This window comes from Bos javanicus, chromosome 16 (genome assembly GCF_032452875.1).
Source record: "Bos javanicus breed banteng chromosome 16, ARS-OSU_banteng_1.0, whole genome shotgun sequence".
Lineage (NCBI taxonomy): Eukaryota > Metazoa > Chordata > Mammalia > Artiodactyla > Bovidae > Bos > Bos javanicus.
In genome coordinates, this window is record NC_083883.1 from 72935750 (window position 1) to 72955583 (window position 19834).

At 43.5% G+C, this 19834-nt stretch overlaps 1 protein-coding gene across 2 annotated transcripts in view; it reads left to right on the forward strand.

Annotated features, from left to right (window-relative positions):
- The window catches only part of KCNH1 (potassium voltage-gated channel subfamily H member 1), a 448093-nt gene that overhangs the window by 2644 nt on the left and 425615 nt on the right, over window positions 1-19834 (forward strand). The gene's annotated exons all lie outside the window — the stretch shown is intronic.

The following is a 19834-nucleotide window of genomic DNA, read 5'->3' on the forward strand; positions in this document are numbered from 1 at the left end:
GACTCTTAGAAGTATCACAGTATCTACCAGCATCATGTTATTTTACTGTGATGGAAAAAATCTATTTAAAAATATTGATTGTCTCCTTCTAGAATCCACCAGCCTTTTTGGGAGGGGGGCATGAAATTGTTTAAATAGCATTTACCTTAAAATAGTACTTTTTGATAATTTTCTTAGGTATTTTCTCCCAGTGGTCCTATGCAGTATTATTGTTCCTCTTTTACAGATCAAAACACTGAGTCCCAGGAATGTTAAGTGACTAATTGGAAGTGGCAGGCAGACAGTGCCTGAGGCAGCTCTAGAAGGAATCATTCATCTTTCTTATAGCATCATTGTTTCTCCAGCCATTGTGACTTAGCTTGTAGAACTGTTTTCATCATCCTTTAAAAAAATCTCTCATTATGTGCTAATGGATAATAGAACTGGCTTTGTTCTGGGGCATTTGAATATCTGGTATCTGGAAAATAGAACTGAGACAGGCCTTAGATGCTTTGTTGTCTACCTCTCCTTCCCTAACGTGGTATAAAGAAACAAAAGCAAGTGGATTTTCTCAAAGATTTAAGGGCAGAACTGATGAACCCCTAAGCCCTTTGACCCCCGTGTCATGCTTCTTATACTCTACCTTGAAATGACCTTCCTTGTATTACCATTCTCTAGAGAAGCACAATTTCCCAGTGGAGATTAAATAAAATGTTACAACAACAAGAACAGCATCTATTTTGGCTAACAGCCATGCTGCCACATCCAAGCAGAATCATAGGGCAAAGGACAAGCTAATTCTGTTTCAAGGAAGGGCAGTGTTTTCACCTTTGTCAGTGGTTTAGTTGGAGTCACAGGTGGGGTAACACACACACACAGTCTCTCTCTCTCTCTCTCTCTCTCTCTCTCTGTGCCTTTTGTAAAGTATTAAGTCACTTTCCATGGAACATCACTTTTGATTCTCATAAGCCAGCAAAGGAGTGCAGTGTCTCCATTTTAGAAATTCAGGGATTAAGGATCTTCAGGTTAAGTCATTTACCTACATTTAGTAAGAGGCAGCTCAGGGACTAGTCAGCAGTTGTTACTGGTTTGTTCATTCAACAAAGATTTATTGAGCATATTTATTGAATGCTGGGGATATAGTAGAAAGCAGGAGATCCTCTTTACCTTCAGTAAGTTACATTCTAGTGAGTCTGGGTCCCAGGACCCGGCTCTAATTCCACAGTGTTTCCTGGCTACAACTCTTATTTAGATCTGACATTTTATTTCTAAAAAAGTTTAAAAGATTCCTGGTCTTGGTGGGACTTAAATCTAGTTTAATTTTCTTTTATATATCCTGAAACCATTTGAAAGAAATTACCTGTTTTTTTTTTTTTTTTTTTGCTTAGCTGTAAGTAGTCAGAGGGCATAATTAGCGCCCCGGATTGGATTTGATTTTGACTATCATCATTTCAGATCCTTCTACTGACTTTGTGGCCACTTAGGCAAAGCCAGCCTGTTTCTCTTGATATTCATGCTTGAAAAGTGTTGTTCCAGAATATTTTTTGATGGTTGCTTAAATCTGTAGCACTTACTGTCAGAATCCTTGCTGAAGCAAATAGATCTGTCTTAGGGAGGCTGTCAGATCTCAGTGCCAGGAAACTACAAAAATATTACCCTAAATGGTCCCATTCTAGGCAGAACATATGTTTTAGTGTCCGTAAACCTATATCAAACAATTGTAGGTGCCAGTTAAGAACCCATGCATGTTAGCAGGAGTGAAACATGACACATTTGGGTACAGATTTATGTACATGTATAATTTACAGATTGCTAAATCAGCTGTGTTTTTGTACGGCGTTAAGTTGGTTCAGGTTGTTGATGTAGGTACTTAGCAAACAGGATGAGAGCCATGGGTAATGTTGCGTCTCCTCAGAAAGTGTTGAGCCATGGGAATATTTATGAAACAGAAAACTGATTAAAGTCCCATATTGCTCTGAACACAGAGTAGGTGGTAATCTGAATTATTACCAGTTCAACAGAACTGTTGTTGTTTTTTTTTTTCCCTTGTAATATGTTCGAAGATAATCCTCAACCTTGGCTCCGTTCGCTTTCTCTGAAAGACTCACAGGTTTAATCTATTGGCTGACAGTAGCTGGGAGATTGAGAAGACGGAGCCTCTGATTTAATGTAAGGCAACACGTTTTCCAAACTCCCTGACTTTTATGAAATCCATATATTTTAATAATCTATCATAAAAGAATAGAAGCCTTTGAGGAACATTGTGATAAATGGACTCTTTGGCTTCGTTCTTTCCAACACTAACTCTTCACTGATGATTGGACTCCATTTGGCAGTGGTTTCTTCGACATTACCTTGAAGCTCCCTGTTTCTTCCCTGCCTCTTTATTTTTGGTTAGATAGTTAATGGCTTGTAAATAAACGTTTAAAATATACTTTAGTTATTTGTTCAAAGAAGCTGCAGTGTGTGGGCTTCTCATTCCAGCGGCCTCTCTTGTGGAGCGCGGGCTCTATGCACGCGGGCTCAGTAGTTGTGACTCACGGGCTTTAGTTGCTCTGTGGCATGTGGGATCTTCCTGGACAAGGGATTGAACCTGGGTCCCCTGCATTGGCAGGCAAATTCTCATCCACTGTGCCACCAGGGAAGTTCCCCTCTTCCTTGTTTTTTTAAAACTTTTTTTTGGTTTGTTTTAAAATAATAAAAATGCACATGAAATCACCGTGTGTAGATTAATACATTTCTATAATGTTCTGTCACCACCTTAGTGAGATCTTGCCAGCACTCCAGGACTCCTGGGACCTTCCTGTTCCCATGTTCATTACTTCCCAAAGGGAGATATCTCCTGAGTTCATGGTGACCATAATTTCTTCATATTCTGCCCCATAATTTCACTTGTTTTGCATTCCTGAACACTAGTTCACTTTGTCTGTTTTGAGCTTTATATGCATGGGACGTGCAGCATGGATCCTTCATCAGCTGATGACTCCTCCGTGCTGCTGTTGCATGTGCTTTCATTGTTCATTTTTCACTGCTATATAGCACTTTATGGAATGACCACACTATGCAGTGTATTTATCCATTCTACTTTGATGGATACCCCCCTTATAGGGAGGGCAAGGAGAGGTGGAAGAAAGAGACAGCCCACTCTCTACTGGTAGGTGGCAGCTTTAATAAGTGAGGGAACTCATTGGGTTTGTCTTGGGCACTGCAATGTGAGTAGATCTCCACACCCACCTGCCAAAACTTAAACGTTAAAAAGAGGCCTTTACTGGATTCAGTCACATATTCACTCAGATCAGGGGTCCCAAACCTTTGGGATCTGATGCCTGATGATCTGAGGTGGAGCTGATGTAGTAATTGAAATAAAGTGCACAATAAATGTAATACGCTTAAATCATCCTGAAACCATCCCCCTCCACCTGTAGAAAAATTGTCTTCTACGAAATCAGTCCCTGGTGCCGAAAAGGCTGGGGACTGCTGGTCTAGATGGTCTCAACAACACCCTCCTCTCTCCTTGGGATGGCTCCTACTGTGGGAGCAGTGGGCAGAATGTACATCCCAAGGACAGGGGAGGGGTGAGGCGCCTCTGATTGTTTGGGTCCAGCTCAATGGTCAGCTAGCGGTCACATCCTCTCACTGACCTCCTCCAACCACGTGTGAGTTGTTTGCAGACTTTTGCTGTTAATGCTGCTACAGATATTTTTCATGTCTTTTGGGCGTATATTGAGCGTGTACATAGGATGCCTCTGTTTAACTGTGGCAGATGCTGCTAGACAGTTTTCCAAAGGGCTTGTATCATTTTTCACTCCCTCCAGCAGTGTATGAGAGTTTTCAGCACTCCACAGCACACCCTTGTCGACACATGCTATTTTATCCTTTAATAATGGCACTGCCCAATCTAGTAACCAATAAAGCAGGGTCACTCAGGGTCATGTTAATGGTGAGCACGTGATCAAAATGAAATGAAAACAAAACTTGCCCTTGTCCTTTGGGAGGTTTCACTATCTTCTTGTTGTTCAGTTGTTCAGTCGTGTCTGACTCTTTGTGACCCCATGGACTGCAGCACGCCAGGCCTCCCTGTCCCTCACACTCTCTTGAAGCTTACTTAAACTCATGTCCATTGAGTCAGTGATGCCATCCAACCATCTCATCCTCTGTTGTCCCCTTCTCCTCCAGCCATCAGTCTTTCTCAGCATCAGAGTCTTTTCCAATGAGTTAGTTCTTCGCATCAGGTGGCCAAGTATTGGAGTTTCAGCTTCAGCATCAGTCCCTCCAATGAATATTCAGGGTTGATTTTCTTTAGGCTTGACTGGTTTGATCTCCTTGCAGTCCAACGGACTCTCAAGAGTCCTCTCTAATACCACAGTTCAAAAGCGTCAGTCCTTCAGTACTCAGCCTTCTTTTCATTGTCCAGCTCTCGCTATCTACTCTGTGTTTAAATATTCCTGTAGTGTGAACTCCCGCACCATGATGGTAAATGATAGGAAAGACTCGCACAATGAGAATTGTGTGCAAAGGACACATGCAAGTGTGTGTGTGAGAGACTCATTTTCTCAAATGGAAAAACTCCGGGGACATATGTAAGAATTCAGGCTGGAAGTGAGAAGGGACTAGGAGGTGAATGACATGTTTATTTTAGGGAAAGAAAGAAAGTGACTGAAGTGGGGGCAGTGATATCATGGAGGAATCAAAACTCAAAGACAGACTGAAAAGCTAAGACTAGCCTCCAGCTCAGCTTCATAGACGTGGTGGGCCCCCTCTGTGCGTGATGCTGTGCTTGAGCCTGGGACTCCTAAAATGTGCGTGATGTTTGTGACGCTGCGGCTCATTGCAGAGGGATGAAGACCAACATGCGTTGCAAACCTCAGCAAAGATTTAAGAGATGCTATGCCGACTCAGTACTTACCACACATTTTTTCCATTATAAACGTCTCACCCAAACTTATTCTTAGATTTTATAGCTCATTCTTTTTTTGTGAGATTGGATATGGGACGCCCAGGTCCCTTACGTCAATTTAAAGGGGACAACTGCAGGATGTATGAAGCTTTGTTTTGATGTGGTGGATGTTTTCTTAATAGCCTCTCCCTCCTCTGGGATGTCCCATTGCACTGTCCTCTTTGGCACGTGGTCTCGGGTTGCTCACCCGCTGCTGTGCGATTCCAGCCTGTCTTAGATATTGGGCTTTGTCTGATGCCCTGGCTGCTCTCTGTGCAAGTACAGTCTTGCTGAACAGATTGCAGTCTGGCCAACTTTGGCACCTCCCTCAGTTCTCATGGTCTCTATTCTAACAGTCCTGTGTGGCTGCTGAGGGAAAAAACTACTTACAGCTCTTTTGATTAGGTACTAGAGAATTATGCCACTAATCAGAATCTGTTTGCTTACTCATCCTAAGATTGTTCATTCTATCAATTAAAATGACAGCTCTTTCTATTAGTCTTATGTTGCATAAAACTGATGTTCTGAAATTGAGTTAATCTTGTAATTATTAATGTTAATTATTAAATGAGAGTGCCTCAAGGCTCCCATTCCTCATAGCTTTTTAAAGGGTCTTGGTGACATCAGTTCAGTTCATTTCCTCAGTAGTGTCCTACTGTTTGTGACCCCATGGTCAGCACACCAGGCTTCCCTGTTCTTAACCAACTCCTGGAACTTGCTCAAACTCATGTCTATTTGAGTAGATGATCAAACCATCCCATCCTCTGTCATCCCCTTCTCCTGCCTTCAGTCTTTCCCAGTATTAGGGTCTTTTCCAATGAGTCAATTCTTTGAATCAGGTGGCCAAAGTATTGGAGTTTCAGCATCAGTCCTTCCAATGAATAGTCAGGACTGATTTCCTTTAGGATTGACTGGTGTGATCTCCTTGCAGTCCAAGGGACTCTCAAGAGTCTTCTCCAGCACCACAGTTCAGGAACTTTTATAAAGAAGAGGAATGGCCTCTAGTTACTTCCTCCTTTCCTTACAGCAGTGATGTAGGAACCCGCCACCATCGTTCTCAGAGTGCTGGAATTAGCATCTGAAAGATGATACTATTTGGACAAATTTTACCAATATTTATCTACCGCTTAACTTCAGTTTCTATTAAGAATGAATTTGGAAAGCGTATTTAGACTAGAGCTTTATAACTGGCGAAGAAAATATATTTACTTCATCTACATGGATTTTTATGTTTTGATTTTCTTTATTTTTGTTTCCTCTCAGCATTATTGGGACTGAATTGATTAGCATTCTATGCTGCAATCTTTAAGGTTGTGCTTTGACCACCTACAAGGGCCAGTGTACTGCTTTATCTTCTGTTGTGCTCAGTCGTGTTTGACTCTTTGCAACCCCAAGGACTGTAGCCACCAGGCTCCTCTGTCCATGGGATTTTCCAGGCAAGCATACTGGAGTGGGTTGCCATTTCCTACTCCAGGGGATCTTCCCAACCCAGGGATCACACCTGCGTTTGTCGCATCTCCTGCATTGGCAAGCAGATTCTTTATCGCTGGGCCAGTCTTTTTTCTTCTGTAACCTGCTCTGCATCCTGGGAGGGTGACCTATGTGGATTATGTCTGTAGGCTCCCTTGCTTCCTGACTCCTGGCTGGCTTCATACCACCGTGAGATGGGGAAGGAGGAGGGGGAGATTGTAGTATTTATTCTCTAGTTTCCTCCCTGCAAGGTCATCATTGTAGCCTATCTGTTTTACTTTGATTAAAGGTTACATCTGCAGCTCACTCTCTTTGCTGCTACTGCTAAGTCGCTTCAGTCGTGTCCGACTCTGTGTGACCCTATAGATGGCAGCCCACCAGGCTCCCCTGTCCCTGGGATTCTCCAGGCAAGAACACTGGAGTGGGTTGCCATTTCCTTCTCCAATGCAGGAAAGTGAAAAGTGAAAGTGAAGTTGTTCAGTCGTGTCCAACTCTTAGTGACCCCATGGACTGCAGCCTACCAGGCTCCTCCGTCCATGGGAGTTTCTAGGCAAGAGTACTGGAGTGGGGTACCATTGCCTTCTCCATCACTCTCTTTGGGTTTGGCTAAACCTTGCAGTTTGCAAAGGTTACTAATGCTGGGGGTCCTGCACTGTCCCTGAGTTTTTCCCCCATGGTATGCTGGGGCAGGTGCAGCTGGCTGGTATCAATACTATCTCTCAAGATGTGGTTATGCTCATCTTTTCTGTATTCCTAGTTCAGGGAACTTGGTAGCTTGAACTCTGCCATGTGGGAATATTTACCCCTCAGAAATTGTCAAATGATATAAATCAGAGCTTTTTCTTCTCAAGAGAGTTGGTTTACCACCTGACCCATGCATTTCTTAATAGTTCCTTGATTAAATCCTCTTCTAATTACACGCTTAAATGTGTCATTATTTACCTGCCAGGACTCTGACCATAGAACCTGTTACCCATTCCCTGGACAAGTACCTTCTCAGTAGCCTGTTGTCCAGACCAGTATCAGTCGTGGGCATGACCTTGGTGAGAAGGTATGAATTCAGGTTCTTCTCTTCAACAGAAAGAAAAATACCTGTGTTCTGCCTGGTGAAGGTAGCATGCACCTGTCCTTGCTTTGCAGCTCAACAACTTGGTCACCTACAGGCTTAATGAGATATTTTCATGTTCTTTTTCCATCTTTTTCCACTTTTCAAATTCTCAGAATTCAAAAAACATTAGAAGCAAACAAATACTTGTTAAAAGCATCAATTATAATCACTGGTTATAACCATGACTTGGGCAAATTAAAAAACCTTTCTCATATGTGTGTCTGGCAGTGTGCCAAAGATTGCACACGTATCATCTCTGATCTCACTAAGACTGTTCTGTGAGCACTCTCACTATTCCGTTTTACTACTGCAGAAACTGAGGTTTAAAAAAGAGATTAAGTAAAATTGCCTTCATTTAATTTCTAGTGGTAGAACCTTTAGGAACTTGATAGGAATGCAAATTCTTGGGGCAAATCTTATTTCTGATGGCTCAGTGGTGAAGAATCTGCCTGCCAATGCAAGACACGTGGGTTTGATTCCTGGGTTGGGAAGATCCCCTGGAGAAGGAAATGGCAACCCACTCCAGTGTTCTTGTCGGGAGAATCCCATGGACAGGGGAGCCTAGTGGGCTGCGCTTCATGCAGTCACAAAGGAGTTGGACATGACTTGGCAATTATAACAACAACCTTATATGTAGCGAATCAAAAACTCAGGGGATGGGGCCTTGTTATCTGTGTTTTACTGAGTTCTCCAGGCACTTCTGATGGATGTTGCAGTTGGCAGACTACTGCTTCTGAGCCAGCCCCATGTGTTTCTTTACTTGAGAGGTAGAGGCATGGCTGCCAGGGTGTTTGGATGGAGGGTATGTGTCGGAGGGTGAGTGGACTTTTTCTCTATTGACTTTCTATTGGTTTCCCAGTTTTTGCTCAAATCCCATTCCTGCCTTAGATAGTAGCTAACAGTTCTCATTAGCCCCTTCCTTGTCCAAATCCCTTTGGAATCTTAAAATCATGGCTTCCTCTGCTGCATTTCATCCTCCACTTGTCCTTCATCTTCCAGAAACTTAGCTCTTGCCTACTGGTGACCCTTCCCGTTGATGTTGTGGGAATATCCCTTTGAATTTTCCAGCCATCATTCAAGGATGAGGAAGTAAATACATGTTCTTGATCTGCCACTTTGAAATGATAGCTGATAGTTTTTAAAGATGGAGGAGGTTCTAATTTTTAGTCATTCTTCTGTCAGCTAAAATCCCCTTTGATACTTTTCCCACCTGGCTAGGTCATTCAGGGGTTGTGCTCCTGCCTGACTTCATTCACTGTGCCGCTTTTCTCTGTTACTCTTGTCAAATGATGAAGCTAAAGCAAGTTAGTAATGATGTTGATGTCCTTTAAGGGAAAACAATCCATGGACTGTGGGAGTGCAGGGCTCACCTGTGGTGGAAGAATATGCTTTCCAAGGGATTTGGGGCAGGAGCGAGGTTTTTCTTTTTTTAATGATTTTATTTATTGGCTGTACTGGGTCCTCACCTGGAGAAGGGAATGGCAACCCACTCTGGTCTTCTTGCCTGAAAAATCCCATGGATAGAGGAGCCTGGTGGGCTACAGTCCATGGATTCGCAGAGTCAGACGTGACTGAGCGACTGACACACGGGGTCTTCATTGCCGTGCAGGCTTTTCTCGAGTTGTGGGGAGCAGGGGCTACTCTGTACTTGCGGTGTGCAGGCTTCTCATTGCGGTGGCTTCTCTTGTTGCTGAGCCCTCCAGGGCACACGTGGGCTTCAGCAGTTGAAATTCTCGTGCTCTAGAGCACAGGCTCAATAGTTGTGGTGAATGGGTTTAGCTGCTTTGCATGTGGGATCTTCCCAGACCAGGGATGGAACCCATGTCCCCTGCACTGGCAGGTGGATTCTTTACCACTGAGCCACCAGGGAAGCCCAGGAGTGAATTTTATAGAGCATTAGGAGAGGCATCTCAGACCCAGAGCATGTTTGGCTGGCGGGTTGGAGATTTCCTTTTAAGGCTGGCTGGTCCTATTTTCTAGGGTCAGGTGAGCCAGCTCTGGCCGAGTTGGAGAACTGTGGCCAGTGTCACAGTGAGCTGTTTCCATCACTGGAGGCTGACTTAGGTTGAGATCTGTGACATGGGCCGCTGGGGTGGCCCCTGCTCCCTGGGTCCTGATACAGGAATTAACTTTGTCATTCTCTCTCCTAGCTTCTCAATGCCTGCCTCTCACTTGTCTCCAGCAGTGCCTTCTCTTGGAATGTTCTGGTTTTCTTCTCTGTATCTCTCTCTGGCCCTTAATCTATCTTTCCTGTACCAACTCTGAGGGCTTTGAGCTCTCTCCTCACTATCTCTCTAGATGTGTCTGTGGGTCTCTAGCTTGGGGCTGCTTGCTCTTCAGTTCCGGCTCATTCTGTGTTGGCTCCCCTTGCCCCTCACCCCTGCTCCCCCTCTGTTCGCACCCTGTCTTCTCTCCTTTCCCCATCTCTCTCCCTGATCGTCTCTGTGAGTTGCTGCCTGCCACTGATCGTCTCTGTTGTCCAACTCTGTTGCCGCCACCTGTCTTGATCAGTCTCTGTCATCTCTCTCCATCTCTCCTTGTTGCTGTCCGTCTTTGTCTGTAGCCTCTGCCTCAATTTATCCGTCTCTACCCAGTCTGTCTGTGTGTGCAGTTCTCCCCTCGTGTTGCCTCACTGACTGCCTTCCGTGTACCTGGCTGAGGTTCCCATTTCTCTCCCAGGACGGCCTTTCTCTGCCCACTTGCCAGCATACATGTGGTCAGCTCTGCCGACCTCTCAGCTTCAGTGTCTTGGTTTTTGTTCTGGAGGGAGAATCTGTTGGTCAAGCCCTGCCTGTGGGTTGTTCAGCCGGTTGTTCTCTGCTAGCATAGTCTGCTGTGTCTGGGTCTTGGATAGAGGAGCAGGATGTAGAGTTATGTGATATTACAGATACAGATTAAGCAGGGAAGTTGAGCAGAGCTTTCCAGTGTACAGAAGTGTCCCCTGTACTCCTATCATGCCTAGGACAAAGTGGATACTCAGAGGGAGAGGGTGGGAAGATTTGGGATAATGGCATTGAAACATGTATAATATCATGTATGAAACAAGTCGCCAGTCCAGGTTCAATGCACGATACTGGATGCTTGGGGCTGGTGCACTGGGACGACCCAGAGGGATGGTATGGGGAGGGAGGAGGGAGGAGGGTTCAGGATGGGGAACACGTGTATGCCTGTGGCGGATTCATTTCGATATTTGGCAAAACTAACACAATATCGTAAAGTTTAAAAATAAAATTAAAAAAATGCAAAAAAAAAATAATAAAGTTAGCTGCTCTGAGATTTCTTCCATTCACCCTGATGCTATACTCTGTCCACACTGAGCCATTTGCCATGAAAGTAGTAAAATAACACAGGAGGCAAATGTAAAACTAACTCAAAAAATCTTTTTCTAAAATTAAAAAAAAATCTTTTTCTGGGCCATTCAATATTTTTATATTACTTACTTTGAGACAGTTTTTTTTTTTTTTTTTTTTTTAGTTCTGGAAATCAAATTTTTGTGTTACTCAGTGATGGTCTAGTTGTTTTGTTTAAAGTGCATATATTATGTTCAGATGTGCATTAAGAAATTATTATGACTATAAAAATGAGAATAAAGCACCTGACTGATTAATTTATTGCACCATTTTTTAAGCAATTGATCACACAGATAAATATTTCTTAGCAGTTATTCAACATATCATTGACCTCTTATTTATTAAGTAAAAAATATCATTGAGTAATGAAAAAGTCTGTGTTTCTGAAACTATTTCATGTATATCCTCATTCACTTCCATCCTGCTTGTGAAAGGGATTCATGTATTTTTTATTGTTTTAAAACCCTTTAATTTGATGCTGAGTGAAGATGGAAGTCAGACTTTGGAAACCTTGTGCTTAGGCGTAACCATCCAGTATGAAGTGTCTGAGTTTGCTTTTGAAATTGATATCTCTTTCCCCACTGTAATTTACTGACTTAATCAAAATGTATTACTGTAGGATATTAAAACCAGAGACAAAACAAACAACTATTGAATCTCTTAGGAGTTTGGTTCGTGTAGTGCAAAGATTGGGCCCTTGACAATTTAGAAGAGTCATTTTCATGGAATTTTATTGCTGAGAAACTGCAATACAGCCACAGAATGACTTTTGCTGATATTAAGGCTTTAACTGTACATACTGACTTTGCTTCTTCGCATCCCTTCCTCTCCTTTCTCCTGCTGCTGCTGCTAAGTCGTTTCAGTCATGTCTGACTCTGTGCGACCCTGTAGACGGCAGCCCACCAGGCTCCCCTGTCCCTAGGATTCTCCAGGCAAGAACACTGGAGTGGGTTGCTATTTCCTCCTCCAATGCATGAAAGTGAAAAGTGAAAGTGAAGTCGCTCAGTCGTGCCCGACTCTTAGCGACCCCATGGACTGCAGCCCACCAGGCTCCTCCGTCCATGGGATTTGCCAGGCAAGAGTACTCCTTTCTCGTAAATATTACCAAATCTTTTGATCTGTCTGTTTTATTTTAAAATTTTATCAATTTATTTATTTAGCAATCATATCCCATGCGTGTGTGACTGAGGCCCTGTGCACTGAAATATTAGTGTTTCTTAATGGGAGGCAGGGCCTTTCTACTCACAATCCCATGCTGTTTTCACTGCATGAGTTTTATATGAAAGAGTGAAAGCACTCATTGGAAAGCACTTTGGAGTTATTGGGGCCTATCAGCGTCCTCTGCCCTCTCATGCTCGGTTCAGAAGGAGTGCGCCTGTAAGTGAAGACGAGGCAGTCTAAGCCACTAACTTGCTGTTGTTGTTCCGCTGCTAAATCGTGTCCAGCTCTTTGTAACTAACTATGGTGGGCCAAAGTCCCCCCATTAATGTCACTTCAGGTGTGATGGAAAGACCCATCCCTGTCTGCCTCCCCTACCCACCACAGGGTAACAGTTTCCAAAAGTTACAGATTCTGAGCATCAGGTTAAGAATTATTCTATCTCTATTGTCCTGTCTTAAATTCAAACATACTGAGAGAGACAGTACTTTAAATAACTAACAGGGAACTCTGAATTTGTTTATAAGACAACTCTTTTTCCACAATAGGAGAAATAAATTGACTTAAGTAACAGAAAGCTCAGAAAAGAGAGAAAAGTACAGAAAGAGGGGATGAAGTATCCCGAACTTAATCTGCTTCACAATGTTGCTTAAGCCAGGCCTTAACTATATTATGAACATTGTTGTTGACATATCATAATATACAAGCAGCAAAATCATCTACTAGCTGTAGGTAAAAGATGACTAGTGCCCAAAGAGAGTATAAAGATCAGTTGTCATTTCTAATTGAGTCGAGAACTTTTTTGGGCTACTGATATTTCATAGACAATCTAGGGAAAATTGCAATTCATGTGAGTTAATAAGGTGGTGAAAACAATGAAATGGGTAACATCAGGCTATGTCTGGTACTGGTCTAAGTGCATTCATTCATTCATTCATCAAACAATCATTCTGTACTATCTCCTATGTGTTAAGGTGATGTTCTAGATGTTGGAGATTCAGTGGGAAAGGAAGAACAGGCTCTTGCTCTCATGAAGCTTGCATTCTACTGGGGAGGCAGATAATGAGCAAACATCTAGGCGCCTAACATGTCAATGATGTCAAGTGCTTGGAGAAAGTAAGAGAAAAGGAAATGGGTATTGTCAGGTGAAGTTGGTTTTCTTTTAAATTAATCGATTGATTGGATATCTGTAGGAAAGGAACTACGATCGGCAAATATCCTGCATGCATGCTCAGTGGTGTCCAACTCTTTGCAGCCCCATGAACGGTAGCCCGCCAGGCTCCGCTGTCCATGGGATTCTCCAGGCAAGAATACTACAAGTGGGTTACCATTTCCCACTCTAGGAGATCTTTTTGACCCAGGGATCCAACCCACATGTCCTGTGCATTGGCAAGCAGATTCTTTATCACTGAGCCACTTGGGAAGCTCCCAGATAGCCTGAGTCCTACATTTGATTAGGTGTTTTTTGTTTTTATAAAAATTAATTTCTGGTATAGATTTTATTTAGGTTCAGGCAAATAAAATCATTGTTTCCCAGTCTTTGTCTAGTGCTTCATGCCTTTTGTCCTCATCATGTATCTCAGTCTTCTATTGTTCTAAAAGGAAGAAAAATGTATTAATATTTTTACTCAAACCTGCTTTCTCTAAGAGTGCTGATACCCTTAGTAATCTACAATGTTAAGAGTGTCCTGAAGATGTGTCCTCTTCTAAGAAAAATATTCTGAGTTATTAGAAGCATATGGTGAAATATTTACTGTAGCTCTCTAAATAATCAGTGTTGGCGGAGAACAATAAATTTGTATGAGCGGCTCGCTGAATGCAGCTTTTATCTGTGTAATTGCCCAAACTGAGTCACTTTTCTAAGTCATTGCTTTAGTTGGTTTCTCCTTTGTTATTTGTGGTAATTATGATGAAAAGCAATTTTCTAATAATTTCCTTTTCGAGTGTCTCTGTGTTATGCTTTATGGGCAAATGGTAGGTTCGGGATGCTTTTGACACACCTGACGACTGCAGCGTGGCTTGGCTCATCACCCATCCCCTGAAGAAGCCTTGATGCTTGGGGGAGGAGAGCTTTCCAATGTTGAGAGGATGTTTTATTCCACCAACTGGAGGAAAACTGTGTGTGGGCTGAGAAAGGTTGAATTTAGGAAGCCTTACATTTAATTGCATGCAGTCTTCCAGCTAAAGACCCTCAGGGAGTAAAAAGGCATCTGAGGGAGGCTGTAGAACCGGGTTGATTTGCATCAAAGACCTGGAGACACTGGGAAATTTCAGATGAGAGGCAATGAATAAATCATGGCAAGGGCAGCCAGGCTGAACCTCCACGTTTTACTGAACAGTGTGGGAGGGACTCAGTTCAGAAAATAGGAATTTGGAGGCAGGCTTGGGGCTTCAGCTGGGCCACTGGCTGATGGGGAGTTACACATTCTACCTGAAAAACCTCTATGTGTGTGTGTGTACACACAGACACACACACAAGATACATATGTATATGTCAAAAGCATATGTCTTATCTGGATTTTATTGACTCCAAAGACACATTTAGGCATTTTCTGTATATATAAATGGAAACACCGATATGTGACTTATTGCTACTATAAAATCCCCTGACAGGGTGTTTTTACATTAATACTGCACATCACGCATGTATGCTAAATCGCTCAGTCATGTCCAACTCTTTGTGACCCCGTGGACTATAGCCCACTATGTTCCTCTGTCCATGGGATTCCTTAGCAAGAATACTGGAGTGGGTTGCCATGCCCGCCTCCAGGGGATCTTCCTGACCTGGAGATCAAACCCGCGTCTTTTACAGCTCCTGCCCTGACACACAGGTTCTTTACCGCTAGCGTCACCTGGGAAGCCCACTGCACATCATATCCTATCTTCACATCCAGACAATTCCACTCACAAAAGCCGGTATAACACGGTTCACCTAAATGTGAGTGTCACTTCCCACTGAGTCAGGTTTGGGAGGGGTTGCTACTATTTTTAAAATGACCCAGGCTCTACAGAGTCCATCATTTGGAGAAGTGATATTTCAAGGTGATGGCTGGTTGATTACTCCACGTGGGTGTGAGACCTGCAGGTGGCCGAGGTGTCACCTGACTCATTCTTTGTTATGAATCCAGTTACGTAGAGCAGCGGCCCCCAACCTTTTAGGCACCAGGGGCTGGTTTCACAGAAGACAGTCTTTCATGGACCAGGGAAGGGGGGGTGGTTTTGGAATGATTCAAGCGCATCACATTTATTGTGCACTTTATATCTGTTATTATATCAGCTCTACCGCAGATCATCATCAGCTAGTAGATCCCAGAGGCTGGGGACCCCTGACTTAGAGCATCAGATTTGATTGCTGCCAGAAGCATGGCAGTCTTGTAGCTTGCCCACACAGAGACTCACAGAGCTGAAGTGACTGACCCACACAGCTCATCAGGGACAACACTTCCATTTGAGCCCAACTTGTTGTTGTCTCCAGTGTTAGTCTTGCAGATGGTGCTCTGGGCACCTAGGGATTGCTGGGGAGGGTGAATTAATAAGGGCACTTACCCCTCATCTTCCCACTGGCTTTCTTTGTTGATTGGGTTGATTGGGCTCCTTGGTGCTTCTACATGTCATTTCAGGGCTTCTTTCTCACTAGGGGACCTCTGCTTGTAGGGTCTCCATATGACCTCTCCACTAGTGTAGCTGGACTTCTCCCATAGCAGCTCAGAGCTCCCAAGAGCATGGAAGCAAAAACTGCTAGACCTTAATGCTTATGGAAGTGGAGTGACATCCATTCTATTGCAATGTGTTGGTTAGAGCATGTCACAGACTCACCTAGGTTCAAGGGGACAAAACAAAAGCATGAACTCAAGGGCCCTGATAACTCTGAATCTGATTTTGTTCTCTGTACTCTTGCAACTCTCCCTTGCTCTCACCCCTCATGTCATATAAATGAATCATACAGAATGTACCCTTAAAGGCTGGATTCTTTCTCTTAGCATGCTTTTGAGATTCATTCATGTTGCTGCATTCGATGACAACACACACACACACACACACACACAAACATACCTCCACATACACAAAAAGCATGAGTGCAAGGAGCCATGGTTTATCAGGGGCCACCAGTAGAATCTCAGCTGTTTATAGTGATGCTTTGACTGTACCAGCTACCATAGAATTGAGAGTCTGACACAGGTAAAGGACTGGTCTTTCTAAAAATCATTTTTTTTTTTTAAGAAGAGAGAAAGTGAAAAGGTCTGGCAAGGCACTGTTGGTGTTCTGGAAGGGATTGTGTTGTCTCTTGCTTTGTAGGGAGTTTGTAAATACTCTTAGCAGTGTGATTCAGTAGTGCCAGGAGGCAGGAAAGCGAATGACCTCTCAGTGCCCTTTGGGATATTAGGGGTTTGATCCCTTTCGTATGTTGTATGTGGCTTAGTTGCTCAGTTGTATCTGACTGTTTGCAACCCCATGGACTGTAGCCCATCAGCTCCTCTGCCCATGGGATTCTCCAGGCAAGAATACTGGAGTGGGTTGCCATGCCTCCTCCAGGGGATCTTCCTTACCCAGGGATTGAACCCAGGTCTTCCGCATTGCAGGCAGATTCTTTACTGTCTGAGCCACCAGAGACCATTTTATCCTCATTGGAGACTGGCTGAAGGAGCCAGATGAAGGTCAAAATACAATATCAGCTTTTTTATTGTTAAACTAGATTGGAGAACATGGCTGTGCCATCTGTCTCCTTCCTCAAGCCTAGGCTTTGGCTTCTAGGCTGTGTGTTACTGACCTTCTCCTAGGTCACAAATCTGGAGCTGATAGAGCAGGGGGCTGGCAGGACCCATCACAGGTGGGATGTGTGTCTTATGAGGAGACAAGTAGCTCTAACTCAAGCTCTGTCTTCTCCCTACATACTGGGCTCAGGCTAGTTTGAGGGGCCAAGACACACAGTGGATGCCTCTTGCTCTTGAGATGCCTACTGATAGCTTGATGACTCTACATAGGGAGATATAAGTGAGATATAAGAGATATAAGTGAGGGAGATGGGGAAAGGAGGCAAAAGTATTCATTACAACATTTCTTTCTGGGGGTGAGTGGACACCTCAGTGAAAGCCTAGGTGTAAAAGGAGAAGTGTTGCCTTTATAAAAGCCTTTTATTAAAATAGAGCTTTATAGAGTCACTGTATTATGCCAGACCTAGAGTCCCAGAGTACCTCCAAGGACTCTGAGGGAGTCTCAGAATTTGTAAGCTCTGGTTCTGCTGATTCTGTTAAAGATTGTTGCAGAATGGTATACAGTGAAGAACGTTGGCTTTGGTGCATGTGATTGTAAATTTTATGTGTCACCTGGGTGATGGGATGCCCAAATATATGGTTAAACATTATTGTGGATGTTTCTTTGAAGGTGTTTTTAGGTGAGTTTAGCATTTAAGTTAGTAGACCGAGTAAAGCAGGTTGTTCTCCCTAATGTGGGTGGGCCTTATCCAATCAGTTAAAGGTTTGAATAGAGCAAAAGACTGACCCACCCCTGAATAAGAGGGAATGCCTTACTGATTTTGAGCTGGGAGATTGTTTTTTTTCCCCTTGCCTTTGGGTTTGAATAGAAACATTGGCTCTTCTGTGGTCTTGCTCCTGGCAGCCTTCAGATTGGAACTTACACCATCAATTCTCTTATTTCTCAGGCCTTTAGACTTGAAATGGAACTATACCATTGGCTCTCATGGGTCTCTAGCTTGCCAACTATAGACCTTGGAACTTGTCAGCATCCATAATCACATGGGCCAGTTCCTTATAATAAATCTCTGTCTTTCTGTCTCTCTCTCTCTCCTATTGCTATCTCCTATTGCTCCTGTTTCTCTGGGTAGCCTTGACTACTAGAGTATTAGATATGAGACAGCACCTACTCTATTAGACGTGTGACACAGGAAGAGTTCCTTTGATTTGCTAAGTTCTCTTTGTTGATATTAATTGTTTAGTCTCTAAGTTGTGTCTGACTCTTTTGCAACCCCAAGGGCTGTAGCCTGCCAGGCTCCTCTGTCCATGGGATTTCCCGGGCACAAATACTGGAGTGGATTGCCATTTCCTTCTCCAGGGGATCTTCCTGACCCAGGCATCAAACCTGCATATCCTGCATTGGCAGGCAAATTTTTTTCTGCTGAGCCACCAGGGAAGCCCCTAAGCTCTTTCATAAGATCTATAAAAATTGGTTAATACTTGTGCCCTGCGCACCTCATGGGTGAGTATTAATACATGTGGTCTTGATGGTGATGATGCTGTCTTCATAGATATAGAATGTCAGATATCCTAACATTTCTCAGTTTAAAATCTCCAAATCTCTTAGATCCAGATCTGGTCAGTTCTGTGTGTGTGTGTGTGTGTGAGAGAGAGAGAGAGAGAAAGAGAGAGAGAGAGAGAGAGAGAAAGAGAGAGAAAGAGATTGTCCATGTCATGCAGCTTGTGGGATCTTAGTTCCCCCACCAGGGCCTGAACCTGGACCCTCGACAGTGAGAGCCTAGCATCCTAACTGGTGGACCGCCAAGGGAATTTCTCAGGTCTGGTCAATTCTGATGCAGTCTCAGGAGATTATATATTTTTAATATTTTCTCCATGCAGTGGCTTACTTTCCCAATTAAGTTTTGCTTGGCTTCAAAATAAATTTTCATTTATTGAGCTTGGAAAATGGTAAGTAATCCCAGAGTCATTTATGGTTGGATGTGGATTGCACATCTCTGCATTTGGCTAGAAGACCTGTATCACTTCCTTAGAGCCCACTTATTTGGCATCTTAACCAGTGGGAATACAGCCAGCCTCCTAGAGGGATTAAGGAACCTTGGCTTAGCAAAGTGCTATCATGGAGTCCTTGCACCAGAATTTATGCATGTTTGTTTTTTCAGGAGATTCTAAGTTTCTGAGCCTGTCTATTCTTATGACAGATATACTTTTAGAGGCACAATGGCAAATTTACTCAGACATACCTAGGTTCACTTCTGTATTTTAACAGATTCTAGTTCCCTCACAGGCTCCCACCACACTGACTGGCAAGGGGAAATCAGTTCTGGGAGGACTCTGAAGTTTCCAGTTAGCATCTCAAACTCTTCCAGTTTAGGTGGTCTTTTGGGGTAACTTGAGCTTCCCTGGTGCCTCAGATTGTAAAGAGTCTGCCTGCAATGCGGGAGACCCGTGTTCTATCCTTGGGTCAGGAAGATCCCCTGGAGAAGGAAATAGCAACCCACTCCAGTTTTCTTGCCTGGGAAATCCCAAGGACAGAGAAGCCTGGCAGACTATAGTCCATGGGGTCGCAAAGAATTAGACACGACCAAGCAACTTCATTTTTGGAGGTAACTCAGTTGATTAGTGTTTAGACGCTCATTCTACCCATAGGACTTATGTTCTGTCTTTGATGGAATAGAACTTGGTGCTCTGCCCCAACCCTGCATGCTCTGTGTGTGTGTGTGTGTATAAAACTTGATCTAATTGAGGCTCTCACTGGCTCTGTAGCTCACCCCTGATAGTTTGCTGAGCCCTCAGGTTGATCTTAGGCTTGGACAGTATGAGGTGTGGTCTTTATCTCCATGGTCATCACTGACATCATGGTGACAACCATCTGCTTAGGCAACTACAGCAGAAGTGGAGCAGTTGGAACCTTCTAGGTGCTGGCAGGATCAGCACCTTTGAGTCACCAGTGTAGAATTCTCTCCCATCACTGAGTCTCAAAAGGGATCCAGGCACAACGTCTCCCCTCTCCTATCATTGTGTGGAAAGAAGACTGTTCTAGAAATAGGATGGCACACTAAGTATTAAAAAGTAAGAAGTGATAGTTTGCAAGTGAGGAAAGAGAAAAACATTGAATAGATAG